The sequence below is a fragment of the Panthera leo genome, chromosome F3 (assembly GCF_018350215.1).
Source record: "Panthera leo isolate Ple1 chromosome F3, P.leo_Ple1_pat1.1, whole genome shotgun sequence".
In the NCBI taxonomy this organism is placed as follows: domain Eukaryota; kingdom Metazoa; phylum Chordata; class Mammalia; order Carnivora; family Felidae; genus Panthera; species Panthera leo.
Window position 1 is genome coordinate 69,007,032 of NC_056696.1, and position 10,469 is coordinate 69,017,500.

The 10,469-nt window shown below is 40.3% G+C and overlaps 1 long non-coding RNA gene across 1 annotated transcript in view; it reads left to right on the top strand.

Moving 5' to 3' along the window:
* The first annotated feature begins 4,327 nt into the window (after window positions 1–4,327).
* LOC122212130 overlaps window positions 4,328–10,469 on the top strand; it is an 18,423-nt gene continuing 12,281 nt past the window's right edge. Inside the window, exon 1 of the long non-coding RNA XR_006199013.1 lies at window positions 4,328–5,349. This is a non-coding gene — a long non-coding RNA (uncharacterized LOC122212130). The remainder of the gene's footprint in view (window positions 5,350–10,469) is intronic.

Sequence of the window (10,469 nt, forward strand, 5' to 3'; positions counted from 1 at the left end):
ACAGTTTGTGGGATCCAGCCCTGTGTGGGGCTCTGCGCTGATAGTGTAGAGCCTGCTTGGGATTCTCTCTCTTTCTTTCTTTCTCGACCCCTCCCCCACTTGTGTGCTTTCTCTCTCTCTCTTTCTCAAAAATAAATGAACGTTAAACATGTTAATAAACGGTGGTTTTGGTTTTTTTTTGAGAGAGAGAGAGAGAAAGAGACACGCAGAATCCAAAACACACTCCAGACTGAGCTGTCAGCACAGGGCCCGATGTGAGGCTCAAACCCATGAACTGTGAGATCATGACCTGAGCCGCAGTCGGACTCTTAACTGACTGAACCACCCAGGCACCCCAAAATAATTAAACATTAAAGGAAAAAGAAGGTCTGACTCTTAAGCTCAACTCTTGCGCATTATGCTGTACTCTTCTACGTGTGTGTGTGCTTGCATAGGTACATAGATGATACACACGTGTGTGTCAGTGTTTAGTGTCTGTAATACTTCATTGTGTGGATATGCCTTAATTTACTTAATCTCTTTCCTCTGAGGGACAATTAGGATGTTTCCAGTGTGTGTATGTACGTATGTGTTTTGTCATAACCAGACTTCCACTGAAACATCTTACATACATCTTTATACATTATAGTGTATCTGTAAGTAAAATTTCTAGAAATGTAATTTTTGGATCAAGGGTATACATGTTTAATATTTTGTTAGATATTATTAAATTACTCTCCAAAAATGTGTACCAGTTTACATTCATACCAACAGGCTGTGAGAGTTTCTAAAACCACCCAGTTTTAAATTTGACGGAAGTAGTGTGGCTGGACAGTGATGAGAATTGTCTTCAAGTATCTTTGGGAACACTGTGTACTTTATTAGCATTTCTTTTCTTAAAAGCAGATATCTTTGAGTTTTGGTTGTTGGCCATGTGACTGTAACCAATTGTTGGAAAGAGGAGTAGGCATTGAAAAGAAAAATTTGGGGGGCTCCTGGGTGGCTCAGTTGGTTACATGTCGCATCTGATTCCATGGTTTGTGAGATCGAGACCCCTGTGTTGGGCTCTGTGCTGACAGTGTAGAGCCTGCTTGAGATTCTTTCTCTTTCAAAATAAAAATACTTAAAAAAAAAGAAAAAATTTTCATGTTTGGAATGTGCCTCACCCCTGTCAGTTGTCAAAATCTAAATGTAAAAGTTTTGCTACAGTCATCTCTTGTCACCACAGTCTTTTTAGATCAGAACAGTTCCAGGAGTAAGGAGCCCGTACAGTTCCCAGTCACTGACTGCTCACGTGGAAACCCCTACTGGAGTTCTGGCTGAACTCCCAATAGGCAGAGGCAGAGAGTTAAACACTCCTCTGTCGGGAGGGTCATGCTGTTTTCAGGAGATGGGTAAGACCAAACGTCTTGTACAACTTAGATTTCCTTTTGACTAGTTTTCCTGCCTGTGGGTCATTTATTTGTCTTCCTCATTCTGTTTCTATGCATTTAGCGCGAAGGCAATTTGTTTTATTTAATAGCTTTATTTTATTTTTTTAGTGAACTTAGAACTTATTAGTAGGCCTTAATAGGGTTAGAATAGAGGGGTTAACTTTGGTGGTACCACAGTCCCACATTCTTTATTTTATCCTATATTCAGAGCCTGCTGTACAGAGTAAAATGAAACAAACTTAGTTTTCATAAACATCCTTAGGGAATAATAGGAAATTTGAGTAATTCAGGGCCATGAGATATTCAAAGTTACCATCTCCCTTGATTAAAAAAACATTGGAGACTTTCACTAATTATTGTTGGTGGTATTCTCTTGCTTAATTCCTATTCAAGAAGTCTGTTATCTTAGGGGTGTCTGGGTAGCTAAGTCAGTTGAGTGTCCCAGCTACCACTCAGGTCATGATCTCAAGGTTCGTGGGTTCGAGCCCCGCGTCAGGCTCTGGGGCTGACAGCTCAGAGCCTGGACCTGCTTCGGATTCTGTGTCTCCCTCTCTGCCCCTCCTCTGCGTGTATGCATGCTCTCTTTCTCTCTCTCTCTCTCTCTCAAAAATAAATATTTTAAAAAATTGAAACAAAAAAAGTCTGTTATTTTAAAATACTTCCAAGGAGCAGAGCTTGTCTTCTGGGCCAGCTAATATCAATTCTATCCATCTCTCTGTTTTTTTTTAAGATTTTATTTTTAAGTAATCTTTGTACCCAACATGGGCTCAAACCCACAACCCCAACATCAAGATCACAGCCCTACCAATTGAGCCAGCCAGGCGCCCCTATTATCAGTTCTCTTAAGGTTTGGATTATTGAGATCTTTCCTTTTGCTGATTGATCAAAAGATTTATATACACTGTTTATCTTTATCTTCCCTTCTGCCTGACACTGGTTTTTGGAAATGAAAAGGAAAAGCAACTGGAATCAATTGTCTTATCAGTACCGACCTATTTGTGGCATAAGCTTCAATGAAGGCAACTGCAGAGGAGTTTCTAATTTTAGAATGTTGAAAGCTTAACACTTTTGATAGTTGGGCTGAGATTTATTCCTGGAGGGTTTTTTTTTTTTAAAGTTTGTTTGTTTGTTTATTTATTTTTAGAGTGAGAGAGAGAGAAAGAGAAGCCCAAGCAGGCAAAATGTATACAAAATGCCCATATTTTGTACCACCAGCGCAGAGCCTGATGTGGGGCTCAAACTCACGAATGGCTAAATGACCCAAGCTGAAATCGAGAGTCAGATGCTTAACTGACTGAGCCATCCAGGCACCCTCTTTAAACCTTAAGGGAAGGGAAGATTTTTCTCATCCATTTACTTAAATTGGTAGCCTTCTCCCCCTGCCCCCACCCCACCCCCAACACTCTGCATTTTTTTGGATAAAATTAGCTTAGGGGCACTTTGGAGACTTCACTTGGGAAAAGGGGATAATATCAATAAAGGGAAAGTGCTAGTGTCCATCAGAGTTAAACCCTGTGGAGGTAAGAACTATGCCTTATCCACGGTTGTAGCCCTTGCACCTAGAACAGTACCTGCCATATGATGTGTGATTAATTTGTTGTGTGAATAGGAAATTGAAAATTTAAATTGTGGTATACTCATAATTGGCATTTTTTTTTTAAAGTTTATTATTTTAAGAGAGGGAGTGAGAGCATGAGTGGAAGAGAAGCAGCAGGGATGGGGGGCGGTGGAGGGATCGAGAATCCTAAGCAGGCTCCGTTCTGTCAGCACGGAGCCCATCCTGGGGCTAGAACTCACGAACTGTGAGATCATGACCTGAGCCAAAAATCAAGAGTCGGACACTTAACTGAGTGAGCCACCAAAGTGCCCCTTGTAATTGGCATTTTGTATACTATTTAAACGAATAATCTAGTTACGTGTATCAACTTGGATAAATATTAGAAGTAATATTAAAAAGATGAGTTGATGTAATACCATATATAATACCATAAAAACTTTTAAACTTGACAAACAACACAGTATTTCTTCTTCTTCTTTTTTTTTTTTTTAAGTAACCTCTGTGCCCAATGTGAGGCTCAAACTCATGACCCAGAGATCAAGAGTCGCATGCTCTACTGACTGAGCCAGCCAGGCACCCTGTATTTATCATATAGATATACCTGCATACGTAAAGTAAAAGTATTAAGAAAAAACATGGCAATGATAAATACTAAATTCAGTATAGTAGTTACCTGTGAGGAAAAGAGAGAGGAAAATAGGATTGGAATAGTTAAGTCAGAGAGCTTCAGTGTTTTTGTGATGGTTTATTTCTTAAGTTAGGTGATAAGTAAATGGTTGTTAGAATATTCTCTATACTTTTTTGTAAATTTGAAAGGTTTAATAAAAATAAATGGGAGGGGTGCCTGGCTGGCTCCTTTGGCAGAGCATATGACTCTCGATTTCAGGGCTGTGAGTTTGAGCCCCATGTTGGCTGCAGATATTACTTAAAAATAAGTAAAGGGGCACCTGGGTGGCTCAGTTGGTTAAGCGCCCGACTTCGGCTCAGGTCATGATCTCACGGTTCACGGGTTCGAGCCCCACATCGGGCTCTGTGCTGACAGCTCGGAGCCTGGATCCTGCTTTGGATTGTCTGCTCTCTCTGCCCTGCGGCCTTTCGCGCTCTGTGTGTGTGTGTGTCTCTCTCTCTCTCTAAAATAAATACACATTAAAAAAAATTTTTTTTTAAATAATAAGTAAATGAAAGCATATAGATCAGGAGTCAGCAAACTAAGGGCTAGTAAACTTTGCTTGCTGCATGAGCTAAGAAGTATGAATGGTTTTACAAAGTTATAAATGGTTGAAAAAAGTCAAAAAGATATTTTACTATATGCAAAAATTATATAAAATTCAGATTTTGGTGTCCATAAATAAAGTTTCATTGGAAATAATCGTACTTTTTACATATTGTCTATGGCTGCTTTCACACTGCTCCAGTGTCACAGTTAGTAGTCACAACAAAGATGATGTCCACAAAGCCTTAAATATTTACTATCTGGCCTTTTATAGAAAAGGCTAATCTGTGGTGTAGATGAATTCCAGTCCCAGATTAATGGTGGTATAACTGGACAAATAAGCTATTATTTGGTAAATGTTTGTAATAAGTTTAAGGTAGTTATCCCGAGATTGTGTTCTTTGAAAGAACATTTTATTCAGAGGAAAATCAATCAGCCAGGAATTGACTTTCATGGAAGTTTCAAAATGTCTACCCAGGAGTAATCTCATTTTGTTGGATGAATCCAAATCTGATGCCCTTTCCCCTTTGACTCCCTCTTTAACTTGCTTGTTATTAAAGTTCCTGATTCTAGTTTAATCTTGGATATTTGACAAGTTTGTTGCTGTTGCTGTTTTTTACTAGGCTCCATACCCAGCGTGGAGCTCGAACTCACGACCTTGACATCAAGAGTCACACACTCCACCGACTGAGCCAGCCAGGTGCCCTGATACTTGACAGTTTTAAATACCTACCAGAGCTGCGTGATTTGGAATTGGTGTTTTGGTAGCTCATTATTTCTTGTTTCCAACAACTTGTAGCAAACCAGCAGTGTTTTAGAGTAATGTAGTATTTGAATATGCAAACATACAGTCACTGAAGTAAGGGCAACTTTTTTGTAATTCTTTTAGTTTTAAGATGTATTAAACTCTGGCCAAGCTTTGGAAACTTTATGGCAGAAGTGGTGATTTGAATCCATTACCATATAGTTGGTACTTTTTAAATACATAGTGCTGGGTCCCTAAAGAAGAAATTTTTCTTAAGCAGACTTCTGCTTCAGAGCGACATGATGATTATTTGTAGAAAAATATTGATTCACTCAGTATTTCCTTGAGAAGCACTAATCTTTCTCTTGCACACCATTGGGTGTTTTGAAACAGCACCAAAAGTCAAGTAACTCTGTTTCAGGTAAGTGTTGTTGTTTTGTTGTTGTCGTTCACGTTCTCTCCAGGTTGCATAAGATTATTCTGCTCTCATCATATTAGAAGAAATGGACAAGGGAAAAATCAGATGATTGGAGTGCTCTTTAGTTTTTCTTCCTTATGGAAATGGGTTTTTTTTTTTAATATTTATTTATTTTGAGGGAGAGGGTGTGCATGCGCATGAGTTGGGGAACCAGCAGAGAGAGAGGGAGAGAGAGAATCTCAAGCAGGCTCCGAGCTGTCAGTGCAAAGCCCGACGACATGGAGCTCGATCCCATGAGCTGAACCATGATATCATGACCTGAGCAAAACTAGGAGCCAGATGCTCAACCCAGCTGAGCCACTCAGGTGCTCCTAAAAAGTATTTTTAAGAGATACTACTTTAGTTTTCAAAGCTATAGCTGCAGACTTTTTTAATTAATCCAAAAGAGATCTTAATAAAATTGTAATATAAAACTATAAAAAATAGTGAAACATAAAATGTCTAGAGTGATGGCTCTTTTTTCCTAAGAAATCTATGGATGTATATGTAGAATATATAAGGAAGATCCTCTAAACTCCTTTGTAGTTAATATTTGAGTCAATATTGGAAATTGCTTTCTTTTTTTTTTTTTTTTTTTAATTTTTTTTTTTAATGTTTATTTCTGAGAGAGAGAGACAGAGTGTAAGCAGGGGAGGGACAGAGAAAGATGGAGACACAGAATCCGAAGCAGGCTCCAGGCTCTGAGCTGTCAGCACAGAGCCTGGTGCGGGGCTCGAACTCACAGACCACAAGATCATAACCTGAGCTGAAGTTGGACGCCCAACCGACTGAGGCACCCTGGTGCCCCAAGGAAATTGCTTTCTTGGTCTGAAAATTTTCCTGTCAACAGAAATACCTACAAGTCATTCTGTGTTTTGTTTTGTTTTGTTTTGTTTTGTTTGGTCCCTCCTGCTTTCCTTTTTTGATTCAGATTATCTTACTGCTCTAAGTGGAGTAGAGAATCTAGTTCTTGTTGAATGGTGTTCTTGCTTGGGAATAGGCAACTGTCTTGATATTAGGAGCCATTATGTTTCATGACTGATCTCATGCAGACTTTAATGCTAGAGATTGTCTTGTTAGAGGGATTTTTTTTTTATTTTTTATTTTTGTACATTTATTCATTTTTGAAAGACAGAGACAGAGCACAAGCAGGGGCAGGGCGGGGTGGAGCGGGGGAGAGACACAAAATCTGAAGCAGGCTCCAGGCTCTGAGCTGTCAGCACAGAGCCCGATGTGGGGCTTGAACTCACGAACCATGAGATCATGACCTGAGCCGAAGTCAGATGCTCAACCGACAGCCACCCAGGCACCCCTAAAGGGATTTTTGAAGAGCCTTTCTTAACTTCCAGAGTCAAAGGTATGAAAGTCTTGGTGAAAAGCATATGTGACCCCTGACCTCAGATGTGATTATCAATCTTAGAAATCTTCTTAGGTAAAAAGGAATGGGTAGCTTTTGCTGTGTGGCTAAGGGAAGGACCTGGATACTGTCAGCTATCTTGAATTTAAGGGTAAATCATGTCATCAAGAAACATTTAGTGACTTCTCTTCCTGCCCCTCAGATGCCTTGGTTCTGTACCTCTTGCACCTGATTTCTCGCAGCATTGAGGCAAGGAAATACTACCAGTCTCTTGTTAATCTTGTTTTTCTTTTTGTCGTATTTTTTGGGTGATCTTCTCCCCCTCCAGGTGTAATATACAAGTAGAAAAAGCTTTAGGGGCGCCTGGATGGGTTCAGTCGGTTAAGCGTCCACCTTTGGCTCAGGTCATGATCTCACAGCTCAGCTCGTGGGTTGGAGCCCTGTGTCGGGCTCTGTGCTGACAGCTCAGAGCCTGGAGCCTGCTTCAGATTCTGCGTCTCCCTCTTTCTGCCCCTCCTGCTCATGCTGTCTCTCTCTCCTTCAAAAATAAATACACATTTAAAAAAATATTTAAAAAAGAAAAAGCTTTAAAAGATGACCACCTAAATGGAGGTCTGGAAGATTACCTCCACCCACAAGTCTTTTTCATGCTCCCTCCTAGCCTTTATCCTTCTTTCCCCACCCCCAAAGGTAGCCACTGTTCTGACTTCCTCTGCTAGTATTGTCCTACTTCAGGGTTGAGACTATTGGTAATAATAGCCACAGACCTCCTTGCGGTTAAAATCCTTTTGGTGGTGTTAAATATAATGGTTTTCAACTGGGAGTATTTAGCCCCCCAGGGGACATTTGGCTGTGTATGGGGACATTTCTGGTCCTCAAAACGGGTGATGGTTGTTACTGACATCTGGTATGTGGAGGCTGGAGGTGCTGCTACTGTCCTACAGTGCACAGGACAGTTTCCCACAACAAAGGATTATCTGGCCCAGAGTGTCCATAGTACTGAAGTTGAGAAATCCTGTTCTAATAGCTAGTGCCTACTGAAGTTATTGTGGCCGTGAGTGGTACATTAGGTTGTTGAAAATCTGTTTTGCTTTTGAAACTTTTGTCATTAATTGAAAATCTTTGTAGGAGAAAAAATATTTATTTACAGGGAAATCTTGAGGGTAAATTTCTTAAGGTAAATATTGACTACATGAAAAAATGATAAACCTCTTTCTTGATCATGTAAGATACCAGATCCTACCAACAGTCCCAGGTCTTTGTCTCCTTGTTGAAGAAAAGTGATACCTTTTGTCCTAAAGGCTCCATGTGCTTGTTAATGCTGATAGGCAAATCTCAGCTAATAGACTGCCAGCAGCAACCCCCTAGGTGAAATCCAGACCAGGCAAGTTTTCGCCTTTGGACTGGGTTTAGGTGCAGTTTCATCATACTTAATCCACTACTGTGTGAATATGTTCTGCCCTCATTTCAGTAAAAAAAGATTCTTTGCAAGTATAGTGGGTGAAATATACATCTAATCCTAGGCCAATTTTGATGTCTAGATTCTTATTTTTACATATTGCTATACGTACTTAACTATACAGTTCAAACCCCCCATTGGAATATTTCATCTATCAGTTTTGAATTTAAACTTCTCGACCATTTGTAGGGGCGCCTGGGTGGCTCAATTGGTTAAGCGTCCGACTTCGGCTCAAGTCATGATCTTGCGGTCCGTGAGTTCGAGCCCCGCGTCGGGCTCTGTGCTGACAGCTCAGAGCCTGGAGCCTGTTTCAGATTCTGTGTCTCCCTCTCTCTCTGACCCTCCCCCGTTCATGCTCTGTTTCTCTCTGTCTCAAAAATAAATCAACGTTAAAAAAAAAAATTTAAACTTATCTACCATTTACAAGTTAATTGCCTAAGCAGATATGTGTTAGTGTAACCCTGTATAGTATTACAATGCTAGATGAGTAATGTTTCTTTGGCCCTGAAAGATCCTTTAACTTATCAACATATTTAGTATTTGGTCAAGGAAATAGTTCTTCTAGATGTCTGATCTGTAGCCTTTAGGGCATCTTCACTAGTGTTCTGTGAACCACATGTCCCCTGGGGAGCACATCTGGATGGGCCTGGGAACTCTGTCCCTTCCTTTCATTGTGCTGTATGTCTTTTAGAAATTATGTTAAGTTCAATCAGTGTGTTTATTTTAAAGTTTATTTAAGCTTTGGTTAGGTAGTATATGCACATGATGCAGTACTCACAGTTGGAAAAAGAATTTCAGTAAAAAAGTGTATCTCCTTCTCTGGAGGTGGAACTTACCTGTTTCTTGCTATCTTTCAATAGATAAGGTGGACATTATAAACTTAAAAAGACTTTTCTGTCTCCCCTTTTTATTTATTTATTTATTTATTAAAAAAATTTTTTTAATGGTTATTTAGTTTTTTGTTTTTTTTTTTTTTAATTTTTTTTTTTTTTCAACGTTTTTTTTTTTTTATTTATTTTTTTGGGACAGAGAGAGACAGAGCATGAACAGGGGAGGGGCAGAGAGAGAGGGAGACACAGAATCGGAAACAGGCTCCAGGCTCCGAGCCATCAGCCCAGAGCCTGACGCGGGGCTTGAACTCACGGACCGCGAGATCGTGACCTGGCTGAAGTCGGACGCTTAACCGACTGCGCCACCCAGGCGCCCCAATGGTTATTTAGTTTTTGAGAGACAGAGTTGAGCTGGAAAGGGCAGAGAGAGAGAGAGGGAGACACAGAATCTGAGCTGTCAGCACAGAGCCTGACACAGGGCTTGAACTCACAAACTATGAAATCATGACTTGAGCCAAAGTCGGATGCTTAACCAACTGAGCCATTCAGGCGCCCCTACCCCCCCCCCCTTTAACCTTTTTTATTCTGAAGAATTTAAGATACACACTTAAATAAAGGGTATAGAACAGTTCACTTCTGTGTCCCTACCACCAAACTGCAAAAATGTCAACATTTTGCCATTCTTTAAAAAAAAATTTTTTTTAATGTTTATTTTTGAGAGACAGCAAGAGACAGAGCATGAGCAGGGGAGGGGCAGAGAGAGAGGGAGACACAGAATCCCACGCAGGTTCCCGGCTCTGAGCTGTCAGCACAGAGCCTGACACCGAGCTTGAACTCACAAACTGCAAGATCATGACCTGAGCTGAAGTCGGACGCTTAACTGACTGAGCCACACAGACGCCCCAGCATTTTGCTATTCTTTACAGTTAATTTCAATGTTGAAAATGTAGAGAAAATATTTTGAAGGTATGTAAAATTTAATAACACGAAGGTTTATTTTAACACTTACTTATTTTTGGTAACATCTACACCCAGCATGGCGCTTGAATTCGTGACCCTGAGGTCAAGAGTCACAGCTATATTGACTGAGCCAGCCAGGTGCCCCATGAAAGTTGATTTTAAATTTGATAGTCACACATATACCACTTTTGTGTTTCCTGATCTTTCCTTTTGTATTGGCCTCCATTTTTCTCATTAGTGTAATATGAGGAGATAATTGTGTGGTCATCCTGAAAGTCTGGGAACTGATGCCTCCTGAGTCTACTGAGATTATCATAGAAATCTGAGTGAAGTGCATTCTGAGCTTGCCCAGTCAGGGCAGTAGGATGGACAGACTCTCCATCTTTAATCATCAGTAGTTAGTTAGATCATGCTCTAGCATAGCCTATTGATCTTAGGGAATCCAGGGTGATAGCTACTGAAATGTGGAGGGTAGACT